We start from the raw sequence: 21,555 nt of genomic DNA, 5'->3' as shown, positions 1-21,555 counted from the left end.
ATTCAACAGATTGCTGGTTAAAAGTAAAACGGTGAGAGTTGGGTATGTTAATGCATGCTTGTAATCATGAGTTCAAGGCCAGCCTTGGCTGCGTGGGGAGACCCTGTCTGAAAAACAGGACAATAATGTAATTACCAGCAGGTCCCTGCTACCTGTCTCGCAACTGGATCATACAGGCAAATGAACAGGTAACCAAAGTTCTCAAAAGACTTGTTTGGATCTGGAACAATCTGAAGCTTCATGCGTTCAGAGGTGGGGCTTGTGGAGGGGTGATTGGGTTAAGGGGGTGCTGCAGCCAGCTTACTGTTGGAGATGGGTTTACTTTTTGATTCTAGTGGGACTTGTTGAAAGGTGGGTCACTGGAGCCGTACCTGGAAGGGTCTACTTTCCTCCCTGGCTCCTCCCTTCTCTCTGCTTCCTAGCAACCCTGATGTGAGTTGCTTTCTTCTACCAGACCTTTCCACGATGTCTGCCTGCCATGGAGCTGGCCAATTGTGGACTGAAAATGGGAGCCAAATCAACCTGTCCTTTAATTTATAGGTGTTGGCATTGTGTCTCAGGGTCAAAGAAATTGACCAAGACAGGCATGATGGACTGTCTTGGAAGAAAAAGTCCCTTGATTTTGTCTAGCAACCAGATGTTTCCGGGAGAAAGTGACCTGTTTAAAAGTTGGAACCAAGAAGCTGATACATCAGTCAGGAATGTTTTCAGCTGTGAGGGAAACTGGTAAATGGGGAAATACTTGGCTTATGTAAATTTGCAGGCAGGCAGTTTCAGGTATTGTTCATGGCTCAGTGACCACCCAGGAAACATCCTTCCTGTGGTCTGTCCTCTAGAGGGCTTGTCGGCTTCCTTGCCACCTTCTTGTGCGCCACTTACACTTCTAACGAACTGTAAGCAAGAAGAATTCATCCGAGAAACATCCTCAGATGTCATTGCCCAGGGAATGAGTCCTATGGATGCCTTAAACGGTGAGTTCTGCTGGGAAAGCAGCAAAGCTCAATGGGCAGGCTGTAGTCACAGCTCTGTCCCCCAGGGGTGGGCCCTGTGGCTTCCACTGAACTAAAACGTTAGCAAGGAAGAAAGGAAGGTCAGCCAGCTAACAGTGTGGTGCTGATGGAGGGGACTTGGGAAGGTGTTTCCGTCAGAGGGAATATCAGTCAGATACATAAAGGGCGTGGTGGTGAGAGCATAACCCATTTGTGGAACTGAACATCCTTTGCCATGCCAGGAGCACAGGCTCAAGGGCAGAGGCGACTGGATCGTGAAGCCGTGAAGAAACTTGGTTCTGGTCAGGGAAGTCCATTTTCCTAGAAGAGAAAGTCCACTTTCTTTTTGCCACAGTTTGGTCCCAGACCTGTCTGGAAGATCAGCATTCATCTCAGTCTGGTCATAACCCCACTTAGAGCAGTTTTTCCAGGATGCCCTGGCTAGGGAGAGGAGAGATGTGTGTGTGGGCACCAAACCAAGGCAGCATTGTGAAGACCCACCCTGGGGCAGGCTGTCACAACCTGCAGCTCCTCCACCCGTGAAGAGGATGAGGGCAGCTTTGTGCAGGGCAGGCTTGTTGGAGGAGCATCAGGCCGTGGAGCATGAGAGGCTGAAGGAGTCCCTCCACTCCTCTTCCTGTGGTTTTCTGTGAGTAACAGAGTAAAGTCACCACCCACACCTTCATCTGTGCTGCCAGCCGCTGCCCAGGCACCCCTGAGTGCCGGAGAAGGGGAAGGAGCCAGGCAGGGTGAGAGTCTTGGCATTTAGGTCAGCAATGAACCTTAGCTTTCTTGTACATAAAGTAAGAATTGTACATTTACTTATTTTTTGTGGTACTGCTGATTGAACCCAGATCCTTCAGGTTGCACTACATTCTCAGCCCTTTTCTAATTTCTAATTTTGAGACACAGTCTCACTAACTGGCTAAATTGCCCAGGTTGAGTTTAGCTCAAACTTGTGATCCTCTTGCCTCAGCGTTTAGGAAGGCTGGGATTAAGGCATGTACTACCATGCTTGACTGAGATTTGTACCTTTAAAACAAATAGAGCCATGTGTGGCAACTTGTGCCTGGAGTCCTGGCTATGAGGGAGGTTGATGCAGGAGGATCACGTTAGCTCAGGAGCTTGAGGCCAACTTGGGCAACAAGGCAGGGTGCTGTCCCAACGAACAAGAACCGAGTGCTGACACGAGGCATCCGTCATTGTCTTTGGCAGTCCAATCCCCTGTGTTCTCTTAGTGGCTTCCACAGCTGGACAGAACTTCTGGCCCTTTCAAGTCCCTGGGCTTCAGGAGGCAGCATGGGAGGCTGCACACAAGCCTTGCCCGGCTAAGAGCATGGAATCTTAGAGGGGTGGGTTTACCTCTCTCCATTTCCTTCTTCTTCCCCTCAACCCTAACCTGGCACATCCAGTTTATCTGCCCCTTGCAGAAATTATCCTCGCCATTGGATCTGGGGCCCAGGACTCTGCAGGAGTGTTGAGGACTGAGCGCAGGGGGCCTTGGAGGCTTCTTGACAATCTGCTTTGCCACTCACGAGCTTTGGGGCCTGGTGAGACATTTCTTCACTCTGGTTTTAGCTGCCTCTGCTTTGGCAAAATGAGGGCAAAATCCATGTCTCTGCTGTGAACACTACTAGTGAGGTTCTGTGCATGGGCGGAAGAGTAAATTTCCAATAGACTGGAGGTTCATTTGTTCCCTTTGTTTTGTTTGTGATATGGAGATTAAACCCAGCACCTCCCACAAACTAGATAAGTGCTCTATTACTGAGCTACATCCCCAACTCTGAGGGTTTATGTGTTTGTTTTTGTTATTATTTGTTTGAGACAGTCTCATTAAATTACCCAGGCTGGTCTCTAACTTTTGGCTCAAGTAATCCTCCTGTCTCTTGTCCCAAACAACTGGGATTACAGGTGTACCGCTGCAGATGGGAGCACGAGTCCTACCGCACATCAAACTGAGACACCTTGCATAAGTCTTGAAACTTTCGTGAGACTCAGCTTCCTCATTGCATGTGTATTGACCGAGGGTTGAGGAAGTCAGAGAAACCAGGTGCTCGGCACATCATGGGATACGATGGCAGCTCTTCCCTGTCCCATTCCCCAACTGTGGTCTCCCTGAGAACCCAGGACAACACAGACCCTTCTGGTTTCTCTAAAAGCTTTGCTTCAAGATTCAGGGTGGAGTGCATAAGTGAGCATGTGCACACACACACACACACACACACACACACACGTGTGTGTGTGTGTGTGTGTGTGTGTGTGTGTGTGTATGCTTGGTGAGGAGACAGCTGGATCTTTACTGGGCTCCCAGGGCTGGTGCCATCAGACAATGACAGAGGTAGAGACTTGGGAGAGTTTAGGATTCCCTCAGGGATGCCAGCACCCTCACTCTGTCCCTGTGGCTTAGTGGGGAAGTTATTCTTAACGTGGGAAATAAATCAGTGCAGCTAGCAAGACCCCCCTACATGACTGAGCTCTCCTCTCTCAACCCCAAACATTCTCAGAGTCCCTCCAAGCCTGCTCAGCTCCGTGGATGCTTCCATGGAATCTGCTGGGGCTTGTTAACATTTTATTTGCTGGGCCCTTCCACTGGAATTGTGGGATCAGAGTTTCTGGAATTGAAAACTGAAAAACTGTTTTTTTCAGTGCTAGGGATCTGTGCCATGTATGTATCTACCATGGGCTACACTCTCAGCCTAAGCATTATTGTTTTGGTGCCTTGCTGATTGAACCCAGGGCTTTGTGCATGCTAGGCCAAACCTTGAAACAGGTTGACCCCTGGCTCTGGGGTGCTAGGCAGCAGGTTGGGTAAATTAAGTGATTTTCATTTACTAAATTACATGCCAGACTTCATGCTAGGTATGATGTAGGAAGTGGTATCAATGTTACGGACGCAGGAAATAGGGTTAGAGATGTTCATTTGAGAGTTCAAGCTGAAGATAAGAGGTAGAAGTCAAATCCCAGTCAAGTGCAACTTTTTGTGTTTTTGCTTTTTGAGATAGGGTTTTGCTATGTAGTTGGGGTCAACCTTAAACTCAGTGTAGCCCAGCTTAGCCTTGGACTCGTGACAATTCTGCCTCAGCCTCCCTGAGTACAGGTGTGCAGCACCATGCCTGGCCAATCTGGTGGATTCTAAAAGTTGGTACTTGAGAATGTCTACCTATGCTTTGCCTCATTTGCCCTTCTCTGTGGTCTACCACCTCTGCTCCCTGCTAAGCCCAGTCAAGATATTTTGGGGAGCAGATGGCAGAAGTAGTGATAAGGAATAACTTTCAGTGCAGAACAGGAAAATCTGGCACTCAAGCAGTGCGAGGCTTTGTCTTCCTCTCATCTGGAGGTCGCTTCAGAAAGCAGAATTTTCTCTTTCTCAACAGACGGGGCTGTCTCTGCCTTAGCTGGGGACACCTGTGGGCAGGGTCACAGGACAACAGTCCTCTATGGGGAACAATGTCTGTGTCTCCTCAGATAGAGGCGTCTTTTGAAAGTAGCTGTGGGTCTTTTTCATAAGCCTGGACCTCGCTGGATTCAGGGCTGTGCTCACTGGAGCATAGGTCCTGGGGCCATCTCTGTGTTAGACAAGAGGCCCAGCCCCTCCCTCTTCTGTTTCCCAGGCCTAGCCCTTCCTCCCAGAGGGGCTCAGGGTCAGATGGGCCCAGCCTGGTGTTGTCTGAGCCAATGGGCAAACCTCTGGTTGGATGTGGGTATTCCCGATGACCTTGGGGTCCAAGCTCCACCCAAAGAGTTGGCTTCCTGGTCTCCTCACCCAGCAGAATTGGCAGACAAGCCTCTCCTAATTGTTCATCCTGCTTCCACTGCCATCAAACAAGGAACAAGGGGAGGATAAAGTGCAGCGACCCATTTGCATCTGGGCCAAGCTTTTGCTGCCTTCCCACCCCTTCACCTCACTTCCTGCGCTCCCTGAGACTGAGCCAGAAGCATGCTTTCAGCAGCCCTCTCTCTCCCTCTGCCTCTATGTCACCTTCTGGCCTCTGTCCTCGATGTTGCTCAGGTAAGAGACTGGGAAACTGGGTGAGAGGGTCAGGCCTGGCTGCTTTGTCAGCGGCCCCAAACAATCCTGGAGATGCTCAGATTCTGGAAGGGTCCTCAGAGTCAGCCAGTTTCTGTCCACTCTCTAGCCACCCACAACACACTCCCTCCTGGGCACACACACAACAGCACACATCTCTCACACACTCCTGCAGACATTTAACAACAGCAAGATATGTAATACAAAACAGACAGCAAAGTATACAAGGCAACACATGTGTGCAAAACACAATGGACTCAGGGGCTGGTGATTTAGCTCAGCGGCATAAGCACCTGCCTTGCAAGCAGGCAGTCGTGAGTTCGATCCCTGGTACCAATAAAAAGGAAAAAGACCAAAAAAAAAAAAAAAAAAAACCAAAAAAAAACCAAAACACAATGGACTCATTATCCCCCTCAGATACTCATTACACATGATTCACAACTGCAACCAATGACACAAGATGTCTGCACATGACACATATTACAACCCGTAGCATAAAGGACATCTTTACATAACAATTGCACCTATATTGATGACCCCCCCATAACCACCTCCATCCATTCACTGCAAATAAACCTACTCTACATGGTTACACATCTCCTCTACACATACGCATGTGTGCAACACTTGCACCTATCACAGAACCCTTTTTCACAAAAGGTCCTCAAGATTCCTGGGTGAAGCGGGGCATGGTGGCACATGCCAATTCCAGCACTTGGGAGGCCTCATGAGGCAGGAGGATCTTTGCAAATTCAAGAACAGTCTGGGGTAGATAGTGAGCTCAAGGCCAGCCTGAAGTGCATAGCGAAACCTTGTCTCAAAAAGACCAAAAAAGGAGCTGAGGATTTAGCTCAGCGGCATAAGTGCCTGCCTTGCAAGCAGGCAGTCGTGAGTTCGATCCCCGGTACCAGTAAAAAGGAAAAAGACAAAAAAGAAGATGCTCTTGCTCAGTTGGGGCATGACAGGGGCCCTGGTCAGCAGCACTATCCCTGCTTGGTCACATGTGTCACATCACCACAGGTGTGCTCTAGTATCACTGTCTCTCAGTGCTATAGGTTTTCTTTTTTCTTTTTTTTTTTTTTGTCTTTTTCATTTTTATTGGTACCAAGGATTGAACTCACGACCACCTGCTTGCAAGGCAGGTGCTTATGCCACTGAGCTAAACCCCCAGCCCCAGTGCTATAGGTTTTCTAACAACATTTGAAATGTGATAGGAAAAGTCCTCTCGCGACACATCCCTGTTCTTCAGAATTTTATTTTCTTCAGAATTTCTTGGCTATTTTTGGATTGTTGCTTTTTTCAATTGAATTTTTTTTTTTTGCTTTAGTTTTTAAAGATAAGATCTCATTATGCAGCCCAGGCTGTATTTGAACTTGCAGCAATCCTCCTGCCTCAGCCCTGAGTTCTGGGAGGCTAGGTGTGTGCCACCATGCCAGTTGCTTCATTTGTAACATTAACATCTGTTTGTAAAGCTCCTTGGAGTTATCTTGGGAGTTTGATTGGACTGGCCCTGAATATATGGGTTAAATCTGAAAGAATCAATATCTCTATTATACTGACAGTCTCATGCATACATATGGGTGCATCTATTCATTTATTTTTTTTTTTTATGCAGAGTTTCACTATGTAGTTCAGCTTTGAGCTCAGTCCGTAGCCCAGGCTGGCCTTGACCTCACGGTGATCATTCTGCCTCAGCCTCCCAAGTGTTGGGATTACAGGTCTACAACGCCGGTATTTATTTCTGTGTTTTTGTTTTTGTTTTTTGGTACCAGGGAGTGAACTCATAACCTCATGCTTGTGAGGCAGGCACTTACGCCACTAAGCTAAATCCCCAGGCCCCCCCCCCCCCACTTTTTTTTTTTCTTTTTTGAGACAGGGTCTTGCGATGCAGTTCAGGCTGGCCTTGAGCTCACTTTGAAGCCCAGGCTGGTCTCCAACTCTCAACGACCCTCCCACCTCAGCCTCCTGAGTGCTGTGGTTACAGGAGTGAGCTACCACGCCCGGCCAGTATTTATTTATTATTGAATTATTTCTCAATTACTTTTTATAATTTCTTCTGTCAAGGTCTTATAAGTCTTTGGCCAAACAAAAGGAAAAATCCAAATAGTTTTCTTGCTACTATAAACAGCAACTAATATTTTCTTTCGTTTTTTAAATTTTTAGCAAATAACATTTTCTACCTGGGGGTATGGCTAGGCACTACAGGGAGTCTGGTATGAGGGTGATAAACGACTGTCACCCAGGAAAAGGAAATTGGAGGCTGGCAGTGGAATTCCTATCTAGTACTCAGCTCCGCTTTGAAGGGGGGCAGGAGGGAGGGAGGGAGCACCTGCAGGATTGTCGGGGGTGGGATGATGAAATAGGCCTGTACCGGTTAGTGAGTCTTTCTGGCGGGGTCACCCTCCTCCTGGATCTGGACCTCCACCCTCACCGGCACTCTGCTCCTGATGGTTGGAACGAGTCTTCTTTCTGGGGACAGAGAGGGTGGAGATGGTTGGGCTGGAGTGGTGCGCAGTTCTCAAATGTTTTGTTCCAGGGTCTCTTACACATTATTGAGGGTCTCAAAGATCTTAGGATGACTATGTTATACCTGAGGATATTTACTGTACTCCAAATTAAAGCCGAACATACACAGGCTTGCATTCTGTCAGCCATCACTGGCCATCTTCACACCTCATGAAGAAACTGCAAATGCACACTTGTGAGAGAAAGAGAGTGTAAAAGACAAACAAGATTTTATTACTAGTTTTATTTTTGTGTCAATCCTGGTTTAGCATTGTTAATAAGGTTGTTATTTATTTATTTGGGTTTTTTTTTTCTCACTGTGTAGTTCAGGCTGGCCTTGAACTTTCTTAAGTAACCCAGGCTGGCCTTGAGCTCAAGGTGATCCTGCTGCCTCGGCTTCTGAGTGCTGGGATTACAGGCATGAGCTCCCACTTGTGAATAGTTTTGACTTATCATACTCCCCATAGGAAAATTATAGCCCAAGACACAAATATCCATTATATAACATTGGTAAAATTAAAACTGGCGATGAGATATTTTAAAAAATAAAAAACTTTTATTATAAAAAAGTTAAAACACATACCAAGCGTGCATGTAAGGTCTAGTTCTTTAGGGCTAAGGCACATGTATAAAGATGCTTGGTCCTTTAAAGAGCCATTTTTGGCTTTGATAAGGGACAGCAGGGGACTTGAACAGTAGGAGCCCCAAGTTAGGCTGAGGCTGGACACTGTCTGTGGGGTCAAGAGGACCACACTCCTGGTTCACCTTTGTACCTGCCTTGCCCTGGGGCTCTGGTCCTTTCTGGGTCTCAGTTTCTCTCTCTGTGTAGGAGAGTAATGGACCAGCTGATAGCTAAGGGACTTGTTTTCTTAGTGTCCACCACAGGGCCTGGCACCCAGGGCTATTGGTGAATGTTGTTGGTTAGTTGAATGAATGAATGAACGAGTGGGTAAGGACTGGAAACTTTGTGTACTCAGGAAACTCCTGTCCAGTGCTCTCTCTCTCTCTCTCTCTCTCTCTCTCTCTCTCTCTCTCCCGGTCAGCTGTGCTCACTTCCTCCACTGCCCACTGCCCACACCTCTTTCTTCTCTCTCACTCACTCTCTCCAGGAACTCACTGCCAAGCTCCCATTTGGTCTCTTGGGAGTCCCCATCCCTATCCCTCTGGGGAGCACTCTGTTCCTGCAGGTTTCTTGGACCCAGCACTTCTTGGTCACCAGGGATCCTGCCCAGTCGTGCCACTGACCTGTAGCATCTCTGAGCTCCCCTCCTGTCCTCACTCCTTTCTCTCCTCACACAGACACTGATGCCTGTGCGGCGGCACCCTTGCTATCTGTTTTCTCTTTTCACTGCCGGATCTTTGCTGTCCTTGTGTCTCCTCGTTCCTCTCGGACTCTGCCCATACATTCACATCTCTCTCCCTGCATGCCTCCCTCTGCCCTTTCTTTTTCTTCCTGACTCCTCCTTGCCCTCCTCCCTCACTCGTCATCTGCTGGTCACTCACTTCTCCTCTTGCTCACTCGTGGGTTTCTGCTGAGTGCACACTTGAACACACGCTTTCGCTCTCTGACTCAGCTGCTGACCTGGTGGCCGCTGCCGGCATTCTGCCCACTCTGTCCCCGCCCTTTGCTCTTCGAGAAGCCTCTGCGCAGTGCCCAAGTCCTGGGTGGCTTGATTTGGAGGTTCCTGTGTTATCTATTGGAGGTTCCCTAGGGTCAGTGCATTTCCTCCTGGGGGTGACTTGGCAGTGATCAGCTCTGTTTCTTCACTTCTGCAATTGCCAGACGGCAGCACAGAGGCTGCGGCCAGGCTGGACCCAGGGACACAATAGACACTACAGCCAAGCCACTGCCGCTGCTGCAGGTAAGAGGGGCCCTTGCTTTAGCTGGGCAGGAAGAAGCCTATGAAAATGACCCGAGGAGGCCCAGTGCATGCCCCATGCTTCAGCTGAGCAATCAGGTGGTTCTGTTTTTAAGGGACTATTGTGACATCTTTCTCTGGCTTAGAGTCTCACATTCAGAACTTCTTTTTTTTTTTTTTTTTTGTCTTTTTCATGTTTTATCGGTACTGGGGATCGAACTCACGATTGCCCGCTTGCAAGGCAGGTGCTTATGCCGCTGAGCTAAATCCCCAGCCCCCCAGAACTTCTTATGAACAAACTTTGCCAGGGGACCCAGCATCCTTCTTTAATTCTCTGGTGGGACTAAGGGGGCTTCAGAGGTCTCCCTGGGAGATAAAGGTGGCAGTGAAAAGGGCTGCTTAGATCTCAGGGAGTACAATGCCCTCTGGTTGTGAGCTGTATCATCTTGGGCAAGTTACACCCCGATGTCTGTGCGGTTTCCTTCTCTGTCAAGTCAGGATAATGCCAACGCCCTGGCAGGACTGTCAGGAGAGCTAGAGGGCCCGATGCAGGGTGGGGTACTCAGGAACTCCCTACACACTGGGTTTCCCTGGTGAATGAGGAAGGTAACCAGATTATGGGCACCAAAGACCAAGCTTGCAACCAGTTTCATCCTCGGGTCTCAGGTGCTGGCCACAAAGCCTGGGCTGCTACCCTTGCCCAGAAGTGGGGCTGACAAAGCAGAGGTGCTGGCCAGGGACTCACTTACTTGGGAGCAATGAGGGAACCGGCTGGTTCTCTCCCAGGCATCAGGCAACTCTCAGGGCAGACTGAATGTCCAGTTATGTTCCAGATGATTAAGTCTGTGCATATGTCAGAAGGACAGTGACTGCCAGGGAAGCAACCAAAAGTGTCTTCTTTGTCTTTGGGTACAAACAACCGAACTAGAGAAAGAAGTTAGCTGGGGTGGTGGCTGGCTGCAATCCTGTGTGGGCATCTAGGGCTTTTGTTTTGTTTTGTTAAATGGAGTTTTTTTATGCAGTTCAGGCTGACCTTGACCTCACTGTGTAGCCCAGGCTGGTTTCCAGTGTATGGCGCTCTTCCTGCCTCAGCCTCCCGAGTTGCTGGGATTACAGGTGTGCACCACCATGCCTGCCCACCCAGGGTTTTGACTCAAGTTCTTCCTTTTAAATCAGGAGCTTGGGCATTTCAAGAGCTTTACTCTTCTTTGCTGAATGGGAATTAAAAGACTGACTTTGTGGGTTTGTAGGCAGAATGAGGAGGCTGACAGGAAGTGCTTGATAGTAAAATGATGTCAGCATGTGAAGAGTAAGCCTGACACTGTAATACATCAAGGATGAGGAATTTGTTTTGTTCATTGCTTTGTCCTTTCCCTTAGTAGAGGCTAGTATGTGGTGTGTGTTTAAGAACATTCATTAAGGCGTGGTGGTGCATGCCTGTAATTCCAGCAATTAGAGCCTACAGCAGGAGGATTGCCACAAATTCAAGGCCAGCCTGGGCAACATAGTGGGTTCAAGACCAGGCTCAACTACATGATGAGACCCTGTTTAAGAAAGAAAGAAAGTATGGGCTGATTATAGGTATATGCCTACCATCCCAGCAATCTGGGAGTTTGAAGCTGAAAGATTGCAAATTTAAACCCAGCCTGGGTAATCTGGCAATTTAGTGATAGCCTGTCTCAAAAAACAAAAAAGTGTGCCCTGAATAGATGACAATAAAGTAGTATGTTGTAGTGCATAGAAAATGGGCAGTGAGCCATGGCCCCACCCTGCCCCTGACACTGGGGTCACCTCAGGCAACCTCAGATTTCCCCATCTGATCAATGGAGGTTTGGGGGATGGATTTATAGTCCATGGCATCAGTGACAAAATATGCCTTTAAGATTGACTATTTTCCTTCTGACTGGCGCTGGTAGGAGGAGGATGGGTGAGAGACTAGGACCCTTGTCCTTTTTTGTTTGTTTGTTTGTTTGTGTGTATTTCTTTTCTTTTTGAGACAGGGTCACACTATGCAGTTTGAGCTCATTTTGAGCTCACTTTGTAGCCTAGGCTGATCTTGAATTTGCAAGGATTCTTCTGCCTCAGCTCCTGAGTGCTGGGATTACAGATGTGAGCCACAGTGCCAGGCTTTTTTTTTTTTTTAATCGGTACCAGGGATCGAACTTACAACCCAGCACTTGCAAGGCAGGCACTTTATGCCTCTGAGCTAAATCTCCAGCGCTTTTTTTTTTTTTTTTTTAAATCCTTGTCCTTTTATGGGGAGTTGGAGAGCTCCCCCACCTACCAGGTTTCAACCCCCCCAATTCATTTTGTGGAGAACTGGGAGCACCCCTCCTGTGAACAAGGAGGGCAGTACAGTCTCCTGTTTGGTGGCATCCTTTCTTTTCCATACTGGGTTCCCTGGCAGCTTGGGCTTGGGCTTGGGAGGGGCAGCAGCTGAGCTAGAGTCTGGGAGCGCTCAAGATTGGCCTTGTGGGGATAAGGGTCTCATGGTGGGAGTAGAGCTGGTTCCTGGAGGGCAAATTTGGGCCACAGCACAGTAACCTCTGAGCAGCCCTTCAGGTCCTCAGCAGCCTGGTAAGAGTGGGGAGAATTCTGTCTCTTGGTTCTCTTGAGTGCACATCTAGTTATGTGGAGCAGACCCTGAACTGGCTCTGGCTGTGTCCCTGTGTGCCTGGGTAGAGGCCTGCAGGTGGCCTGGTACTGCCTGGCAGTTCCCTGAAATAGAAGCAGCTTCAGTGACAAAGCTAGTTGAGCTGGGCATGAGGATTATAGCTGGGTAAATTTGTAATCCCAGCACGTGGAGGCTGGTGACAGAAGAATGTCTGATGGTGATAGCTGGGCCCGGTGGTGAATACCTGTAATCTCAGCACTCCTGGAGGCTGAGGCAGGAGGAGCAATTTACCAAGACTCTGCCTCAAATTTAGAATATAAAATGGCTGTGTAGCTGGGCATGGTGATGCACTCCCATAATCCCAGCACTTGGGAGCTGAGGCAGGAGAATTGTTTGCAAGTTCAAGACCAGTCTGGGCTACAAAGTGAGCCCAAGTTCAGCCTGCACTGCATAGTGAGACCCTGTCTCAAAGTGACAAAAATAAAATGAAATAAAATAAAATAAAAATAAATAGATAAAAGGGCTGGGGATGATAGCCCAGTATGAAGCCTCTGGGTTCCATCTCTAATACAAAAAGGAAATAGAACAAAAACAAAAAAGAAAAGAGGAAGAAGAATTAAAAGAAGCAGAGGGCTTGGCAAGCCTCTGGCATCTTCAGCCAGGGCGATTCTGGAGCTGGACCGTGTGTGTGTGTGTGTGTGTGTGTGTGTGTGTGTGTGTGGAGGGGGCATGTGTGGGAGGTCATCCCTCAGCCACCCCCCCCCCCTTAGTTCTCCAGGAGCTGAGTTCAGCTCTGGAGTTGAGCTGGCTGATGTGAGAAGTATGTAAAAAATTTATATAGTGCCCTTTAGAGTTTATAAAGTTCATTTTAGTTAGTTTGTTTCCCAGGCCAAGGAACTGAACCTAGGGGACTGCACATGCTAGGCAAGCATCCTACCACTGAACTACATATACCCTTACCCCTTTTCAAACTTGATTTTCAGACAGGGTCTTATTAAGTTGTTCAGCCTGACCTCGAACTTGCAATCTTCCTGGCTCAGCCTCCTGAGGAGTTGGGATTAGAGGGGTGTGCCACCATGCTGAGCAAGCCCATTTCAGTTTACCAAGTGCTTTAGTGTTTATGGAGTGCTCTATCTGCCCCACCCCCATGATCTCACTTCCTTTTTACAACACTACTTTGAGGCAGGCAGCACATTCCTCCTTGCAAACAGAAATCTCAAGGCTCAGAGTTGGGCAGAGACTCACTCAAGGTGGTGGACGGCACTGCTGAGTCCAGAACCCAAATCCCCTGATTCCAATGGTTGTGCTTTGTCTCCAGTCACCCTTGATAGCTTCTTCCAAAAGAGATGTGGCTGGCTTGGTGTATGACTGATTCTTTCACTTGTCTTTTGAAAGGGTCTTGCTATGGTGTTACATACTTGCCTCAAACTTGCAGCGATCCTCCTGCCTCGGTCTCCTGAGTGCTAGCTTTACAAGTGTGTGCCACTACACCTGGCTCACTTATTAACAGTTTCTGAGGAGCGTAGGGAAGGGAGCTCACAGGTCTTGAGTAAATTGCTTCCTTCAGATTTTACAACTCCCAGCACTAGCCTGGACCCTGAAGTAACTGAGAGCCTCTTTTCCTGTTTGTTGCATGTCACTTGCTTGCAAAGTTAAAGCCTGGGTGCAGATAACTGTAGTTCCTGGCTGCTGGTTACAGATTTCCATCAGCAGAGGTGATGGTAGTGGTTTCTGGTATCAAGTTTTGGGGTGTTAGTGTCTTGGTTTCCAGGTTCTTTCTGTCTTGAACAAAACAAGAAAAAATGGTGACAAAGGTTATTTGAAAAATTAAAAGTGAAGGGTAAGGGAGAAACCAGCTCTGCAGAGTGAGCTTGAGCTGAGTAAAAGAGGAAAAGGAAAAATAAAGACCAAAATGAGGTACATCCTGGGGGACCTGGGGTGGGTCACTGTGAAGGAAGCCATGGTCATGGGCTCTTCATGGTGTCTGTGTCTTTTTATCCATTCTATATATTGCAGGAACCCACGAGAGGTCCGTTATAGCATCCTGGGAATTATTTGGTGTGTGCCCTAGGACCTGGTCATGCCTGCCTTCTCAGCCAGTCTAAGCCGTGTCCTACCTTCCTGCCTCATTTTCCCTGAGAGACACAAAGCCTCGTAATTCTTTATATGGTGTCGAGGGAGGGAAAGTCTCTGTCTTCTATAGCTTCTTCTGGCTGGAAGGGGGCATACAGCTCCTACCCAATGGGGATTACATGCTCTCCTAACCACCTTGGGATGTCGTGACTCACTGGCTGGGTTGAAGAAACACCTGTCTGGAGGTGCTTTTTTTTTTTTTTTTAATCGGTACCAGGGATTGAACTCAAGACTGCCTGCTTGCAAGGCAGGCGCTTATGCTGCTGAGCTAAATCCCCAGCCCCAGAAACACCTGTCTGAAAACAATGAGAAAAGAGTTATGACCATTGAGCTGCCTGTTTGATGGGAGAAAGAAACTTTTCTATCATCCCAAATATGAGGGGTAAGTCAGATATCCATACTCCTGTGGAGAGGAATGTATGTCAGAGAGGACTGCCACATAAATTATTAAGAATCTGAGAGCCGGGGCTGGGGATTTAGCTCAGCGGCATAAGCGCCTGCCTTGCAAGCAGGCAGTCTTGAGTTCGATCTCGATCCCTGGTACCGATGAAAAGGAAAAAGACAAAAAAAAAAAAAAAAAAAAAAAAAGAATCTGAGAGCCAGGGACTTAGTAAGATTCTGTTTCCTTATCTGGAGCTGCACTGGAGTCTGGTGTCTTGGAAGAGGAATCTCAAACCTTCCAGAGGCTCACAGGAGGAGCTTTTTCGCTGTGGGAGGTCTTTTTCTTCAGACACTTCAGATGGAACTAGCTTCATTCTAGAAAGATGAATCTAATCATCTATCTCCACCACCTTCACTGCAGTGGGCATGGCAAAGATTACTAAAAGGGGCCCTTCGATTTTTGCTTGTAATCTAATTGGCCTACAGGAGTGCCTTTCCAAGGTTTTTTTTTTTTTTTTTTTTTTTTTTTGGTGGTGATGGGAATTGAATTCAAGGCCTTCTACATGTAAGGCAAGAGCTCTACCACAGCTGTATCCCCAGCCCTCCAAGTTTTTAAGAGCACTTGTTCTCCGGGGCAGAGAGTAGGTGAACTCCCCTGGGCGAGCAGCTGGAAGGACTCATTCCTGGACATTTGGATAGCCTTTTGTACTTGGCCCAGATTAATGAGATATTTTAAGAGTCTCATGGTCTCTGGGCTTCCTATCAGTGGGTAGAAATGGCCTCCCATATAATATCTCAAATGTCCTTCTTGGACAAAGATAACTTTCATCAATAAACCACACCTCCTTAAGGACCTTGCCCGCTTTTATAGATCATTTGTTCACAAGAGGGGCTAACTTCTGGGCTTGTAGGCATCAAAGAGGCAGGGTAAGGGTAGGACAAGTTTTTATAATAACTTCAGGGATGCCCAAAAGCATGGCTTCATACTGGGTAAGCAGTTCCCATTAACCACAAGTAACCTTTGTCTCCAGAATAGCTCTGACCTAATGGGAGAGTTAAGACTTCCTCTGTTAGCACAAACACAGCTGCTACTATCATCAGGGAGCAGTCACTCCATTTAATTTTTTGCAAAGTATGGCATGGATGGAGTTTTTGTTCCACTCTTGTGTCAAGATCCCTGAATCATTTCATGGAACTTTCCTCTTGTGTTTTCTTTTAAAAAATTTTTTTCAATTTATTTATTTTTTTACCATGAATCAAACTCAGGACCTTGCACTTGCCAGGCAGGCATTTCTGCTGCTGAGCTATATTCCTGGCCCTGTTTCCTCTCTCTCTCTCTCTCTGTCTCTGTCTCTCCAGTTCTGGAGCGTGAACCCAGGGCCTAATGCATGCTGGGCAAGTGCTCTATTACTGACCTGTGTACCTAACCCTTCTATGTTTTCTTCTAGGAATTTTATAACTTCAAGTCCTTAATCTATTCTAAGTTAATTTTTTTTGTATATGCTTTAATGTTAGATTCAATCTTTTTGTTTCAAGAGCATGTCTAGTTTCCCCAGTGCCATTTGTTGAAGAAACTATAATTCCCTCATTGTGTAGTCTTGGTACCTTGCAAAGACTATCTGACCATGTACATGAAGGTTTATCTCTGGGTTCTGTATTGATCAATCTTTAAACTAATACCATACTGTTTTGGTTGCTATAGCTTTGTAATATTTTGAAATGAGGCAGCATGAAGCCTCTAGTTTTGTTCTTTATCAAGATTGTTTTGGCTGTTTGGGATCCTTTGAAATTTCATCTGAAAAACAAAATAAAAATAAGCAAACATAAAAAATTTAGGGCCAGGGATATAGCTCAGTGGCACAGTGTCTGCCTGGCAAGCGTGTGGTCATGAGTTCGATTCCTGATACAAAAAGCAAAACAAGAAATTCCATCTGAATTTTGTATGTTTTTCTGTTTCTGTAAAAGATAGCAGTGAAATTTAAAAATTCATTGGATCTATACATTGTTTTGGGTAATAGGAACATTTTAACAACATTAGGTTTTTTGAGCCATGAACATGGTATATTACTCTATTTTGCTGTGCTGTCTTAAATTTCTTTCAATAATGTTTTATAGCTGTCAGTGTACAATATTTTTTTTTCTCGTTTTTATCAGTACCAGGGATCGAACTCACGACTACCTGCTTGCAAGGCAGGCACTTATGCCGCTGAGCTAAATTCCCAGCCTCAGTGTACAATATTTTTGCTTCCTTGTTTAAACTTATTCCTGAGTGTTTTATACCTTTGGATTCTATTGAAAATAGTATTGTATTCTTTGTTTTCCTTTTAGGCCCATTTAAAAATTTTCATTTGTCCAGTAAATAAATGGAGACTCAGGGTCATAATTAATTTGTGGGTTGAGAGAGAGGTTTGATGCCAGCTCCTGGGTTACCAGAGCAGATTTCTTAGTCCTTTTGCACTATTTCCTTCCTGACTCAGTGAGTTAGGGTAAAAAGCAAAATCTCAAGCCAACAGCATCTCTTTCTGGTGCTTTACAGCACCTGGAGCTCCTGTAGTCAGGCCCTGGAGAGGCCTGTGAATACAAGAGCTAGCTAAGGAGCTGCTGGTGTCCAGCAGGCCCACAGCTTGGCTAAGCAGTGGTCTTTGATCTTTGGAGTTCAACATTCCTGACCTGCCACTTCTTAGACTATGGTCAAGTCTGTTCCATCCTCCAATCTCAGTTTTTTTTCCCTGGAAAAAATGCACGTCTTCTCTAGAAAAATGGGTGGAAATCTCATCTTGTAAAACTAATGTGAGCAGGAAAATATGGTCATGGGAAAGAAATGTCTGTACATTTCACTATTTAGTCATGCCTAGAGCTCTGAGTTTAAGTGGGCTCTCTCCGGCTCCTCTTCATCTGTTCATTCCCTACAGAGCATAGAGTCCTTGAATCTAAGCAGGTGTGTCCATATGGAACTTACGTGTGTCCCTGTACCCCAGCTTCTAGCCCATGCTCTGTTGGTAAATGCACGCTCAGGCTTATAGAGCCTCAAGGAGCTGCTGGTATAAGACATGTAGATGAATTTGTGTGTATCTGATTTGTAGCTACGAGAATTTAGAGATTTCTGTCTTTTTTTCTTCTTATATTAGGTATTTTAAAAAATGAAGAAAAAATTCTTAGACATTTTTATTTTTGACTTTAATTGATTTCACAAATGTTAGGCGCTCTTATGATTGGTGACCCACAGTCTGATGAATTAACCAGTGTACGCTTTCCTCTGCTAGTTCTTGATGGTTTCACCCCTCTGGCCTCCAGCAGTGGACGGGAGCCCCAAGGGGCAGGGAATGTTCATGGGGTGGGGGCGGGACAGACTGTGAAGCAGAGTGGTCTGAGCCTCTACTTCCTTGCTCCAAACGCTCATCCTCTTCCAAAGCTTTTGAAAGCTTTGTTGGCATTAGCCTGAAGCTCTCTCAGGAGCTGGTGGGAAAGGTTGTGTGGTGTGGGTCAGAGTTCCTAGGTCTGTAGTTCCATATGTGATCTGTTCTTCTGGTTCCAAGAAGCTGCACCAGTAGTGAGAAGCCTGGCCATCTGTGGTTCAGGTCCTGTTCTGGCCACTTGGCATTCCTATCTTTAGAACCATTGTTAAGATGGTAAGATTTTGCAAGTGAGGAACTAGAGACTCAGAGAAGTGAAAGCACTTTATAGCAAGTAAATGGTGAGCCCTTTTTCCTGCCCCAGCCCACTTCCAAATTGCTTCTCCTCTCACACCCACTCCCATACCTGGACTGAGGATTGCACCCAGGGCTTTGCACTGAGCTACATCCCTGCCCATTTTTGTTTTTTGTTTTGAGACAGTGTCTCACTAAGTTTCTAAATAGCCCAGACTGACTTTGAACTTACAATCCTCCTGTCTCAGCCTCCTAGAGTTCCAGAATTACAGGTGTGCACCCCCATGCCTGGGCTATATACTCATATCTCTGTGCCAAGCTCCTTGAACTGTTGTCAGTGGTTTATTCACTCCAGTGAAAGTAAAGAAAGAAAAAGATCAAGTCATGCTCTCAAGAAGTTCCAAGCCTGGAAGAAAATAACCACAGAAGCCAGTAGTTAGAACATGTTAACTGAATGTGGTGGTGCATGTTTGTGATCCCAGCACCCGGAGAGGCAAAGGCAAGGAGATGGCCAGTTTGTGGCAAGACTGAGAAGCTCTGTGATACCTGTCTCAAAAAGAAAAGATGAAAAAGAGCCAAGGATAAAGCTTAATATGAAGTCCCCGGGTGCAAAAAAAAAAAAAAAAAAAAAAAAAAAAAGTCGGGCTGGGGATTTAGCTCAGCGGCATAAGTGCCTGCCTTGCAATCAGGCAGTCGTGAGTTCGATCCCCGGTACAGATAAAAAGGAAAAAAAAAAAAAAGTCAGATGCTACCCTGAAGGATGTAGCCACTGTATCCTCAGCTGTGGTGATCCAGAGGAGGCCATCCTGCCTGTGACTAGGTCTTAAAGGGTGAGTAAGACTTGTCTAGGTAAAACATTGGGCACAACGCGCGTGTAAAGGCACTGACATTAGATTTTTTTTTTCTTCTTTTGGTACCGGCGATTGAACTCACAACCTTGCACTTGCCAGGCGGGCACTTATGCCACCGAGCTAAACCCCTGGCCCAAGAATGGAATTTTTACAGAGGTAGCAAGGTGTTTAATATGACAACATGGCTAGGATGAAGGATGAGCTGCAGGGAACTGTGGGACATGAGGTGGGAAAGAAGGAACCATGACAGCTGTTAGATCCAGGGAGTATGCAGCTGGCGTGTGCTGAGCATAGCACTTCTCAGACTGTAGTGTGTGCGCAAATCACCTGGGAATCTTGTTAAAATGCAGAGTCTCTTTATTTATTTGTTTGTTTGTTTGAGACAGGATACTCCCTATGTAGTTCAAGATGGCTTTGAGCTTACTGTGAAGTCCAGGCTGGCCTCAAACTTGTAGCAGTCCTGCCTCAGCCTCCCTCACGCCTAGGATTACAAGGTGTATACCACCATGCCAGGCTCTGTTCCTTACTTTCAAAGTGGTCTCTCTCTCTGCCTTACCTCTTGCCTTCTCCTCCCTACTCAAAAGCTACAGAGAGCTGATCACATTAGTTGCGCACTCATCCACCCTGCGATGGTGTCTTTGATCCTCATAGAACACAAGGCAAATTCCTTATTGGGACAGAGGAGCCATTCAGGGCCTGGTGCCTGCCTCTGATCTCATCCCATTGTTCCCATTCCTCACTTCCCCAGGGCCAAGCCTCATTGACCTTTCAGTTCCTTAATCATAACAGACTCATCCCTGCCTCAGAACATGGCAAACTGATTCCTACTGCAGGACCTTTGCACATCAGATATGTGCCAGGAATATCCTTCCTGGATCTGCCCCTGACTTGTTCCTTCTTCCTTTTTATATTTCAGCTGGGGGAAGACCCAGGTTTTACAGATTCCCGAAGCTTAAACAACCTGAGGGGACCCTCTCTGAGGAAAAAATACCAAATTACAAATACACAGTTAGATATAGAACATGGAATCTTAAGCATCCAGGACTTGGCAGTAAATCTGCCTCAAGTTATTTTTTTTTCTTCAAGTTTTATTTAGATGTTGCGTCTCCAAGGCACCATCCCTGAGCATTCTGTTTTAAGTAGCTCCTTACCCAGTCCTAACCAGGCCCTGGTGAGGCAAGTGTGCAGGAGGCGGAGAGACCAAGAAAAATAACCTAGAGCAGTGATGGCGAACCTTTTAGAGACCGAGTGCCCAAACTGCAACCTGGAACCCATTTTCTTTTAATCGCAAAGTACCAACACCGCAGTCAAACCTGAACACTGAGGTTTCAGTTTATTTTTATTATTTTATTTTATTGAGGTTTTAGTTTAGGAAAAAATCATACTCCTGGCTCACCGGCTTGCGGGCTGTGCATGCCGCTGCAGCTCATGTGCTATAGTTTCACCACCACTGACCTAGAGGAACGGAGGCTTGAGCGGTCTTAAAAAGAGATCTGGGAGTCAACCAGGCCGGGAGGAGAAAGAAGGGATCCCCTGCATAACAGGCACCCGAAACAGTGGGAACAGCCTCTCTGGGAGCCCGCAGGGCCAGCGGAGACCCTACTGGTTTGATTTTGGGTGGTTTCATTGACACACAGTCCACTGGGCAATAAGTTTAGGGCGAGGGACAAGGGAGGAGTCATATGGGGACCAGGACCCCGGACTGATCAGATTAGCAGGAATGGGAAAAGCACGTGTTGGACCCCAGAGGCTCCAAGGGCGATGGCTTTGGCAAAGCAGGGGCTCCTTCCAAGACGAGCCACTGATTCTGCAGCTGGAAGGAAGCAGCCTCCCTCTCCTGGGACCCTGACAGAGGCCACATGGACTGCGGGCTTGGAGTGAGGTACACCTAAGGGAACATTCCCCCAGGGGGCGCTTCTGGAAAGCCGACCTGAGCTGAAGATGAGCCTGTGAGCACAGATCCCAGAGCATCTTTTTTTTTTTCTTTTTTCTTTTTCGTTTTTATCGGTACCAGGGATCGAACTCACGACTGCCTGCTTGCAAGGCAGGTGCTTACGCTGCTGAGCTAAATCCCCAGCCCTTCTTTTTTCTTTTTTCCTTTTTTTTTGTCTTTTTCAGATCCTGGAGTATCTTAAAGCAAATGCCAAGTCTTGTAGAATTTCTTTTTGTAAATTTAAAAAAATTTGAATAATTTCACGTGTAAATACTTTTAGCATGTGAATTTAGTAGGTAAGGGCTTTAAAAATCATAGCATCCTATATAACAAAATTACTTATCATTTATATAATTTTTTTTTTTTTTTTGTACTAGGAATTGCACTCAGGACCTCATGCTTGCCAGGCAGGCACTGTGCTGCTAAGCATATATTTAAGTTAGCAAAATTAATAGTATTTTCTTTTTTTTTCTTTAAGGAGAAAAAGAAAAAAACCAAAAAAGGGTACAAGTAATACAAAATTTAAAAAACAAACAGTAAGAAATCACCAGCTAATAGATCACACATTCTCATCCCAGAAACAGTTGTTTAAGTTACAAAACTGAAGCATACAAAG

The 21,555-nt window shown here is 46.5% G+C and overlaps 1 protein-coding gene across 4 annotated transcripts in view; it reads left to right on the top strand.

Moving 5' to 3' along the window:
* The first annotated feature begins 846 nt into the window (after window positions 1-846).
* The window catches only part of Ptafr (platelet activating factor receptor), a 32,970-nt gene continuing 12,261 nt past the window's right edge, over window positions 847-21,555 (top strand). The window contains exons 1-2 of one of the 4 annotated variants that reach the window (XM_063235886.1): window positions 8,936-9,383; window positions 19,923-20,888. The gene's annotated coding sequence lies outside the window, so the exon portion shown is untranslated. Of the gene's footprint in view, window positions 972-8,935; window positions 9,480-19,922; window positions 20,889-21,555 lie in introns of those variants that run through there. The other 3 variants (XM_063235887.1, XM_063235888.1, XM_005004259.4) reach the window with 3 other exon arrangements.

The sequence above is a fragment of the Cavia porcellus genome, unplaced genomic scaffold, assembly GCF_034190915.1.
Source record: "Cavia porcellus strain 051 isolate PalLab524CR breed Dunkin Hartley unplaced genomic scaffold, mCavPor4.1 scaffold_25, whole genome shotgun sequence".
In the NCBI taxonomy this organism is placed as follows: domain Eukaryota; kingdom Metazoa; phylum Chordata; class Mammalia; order Rodentia; family Caviidae; genus Cavia; species Cavia porcellus.
The sequence above is the reverse complement of the archived record's forward strand: the minus strand, read 5'-3'. Positions and strand labels throughout refer to the sequence as shown.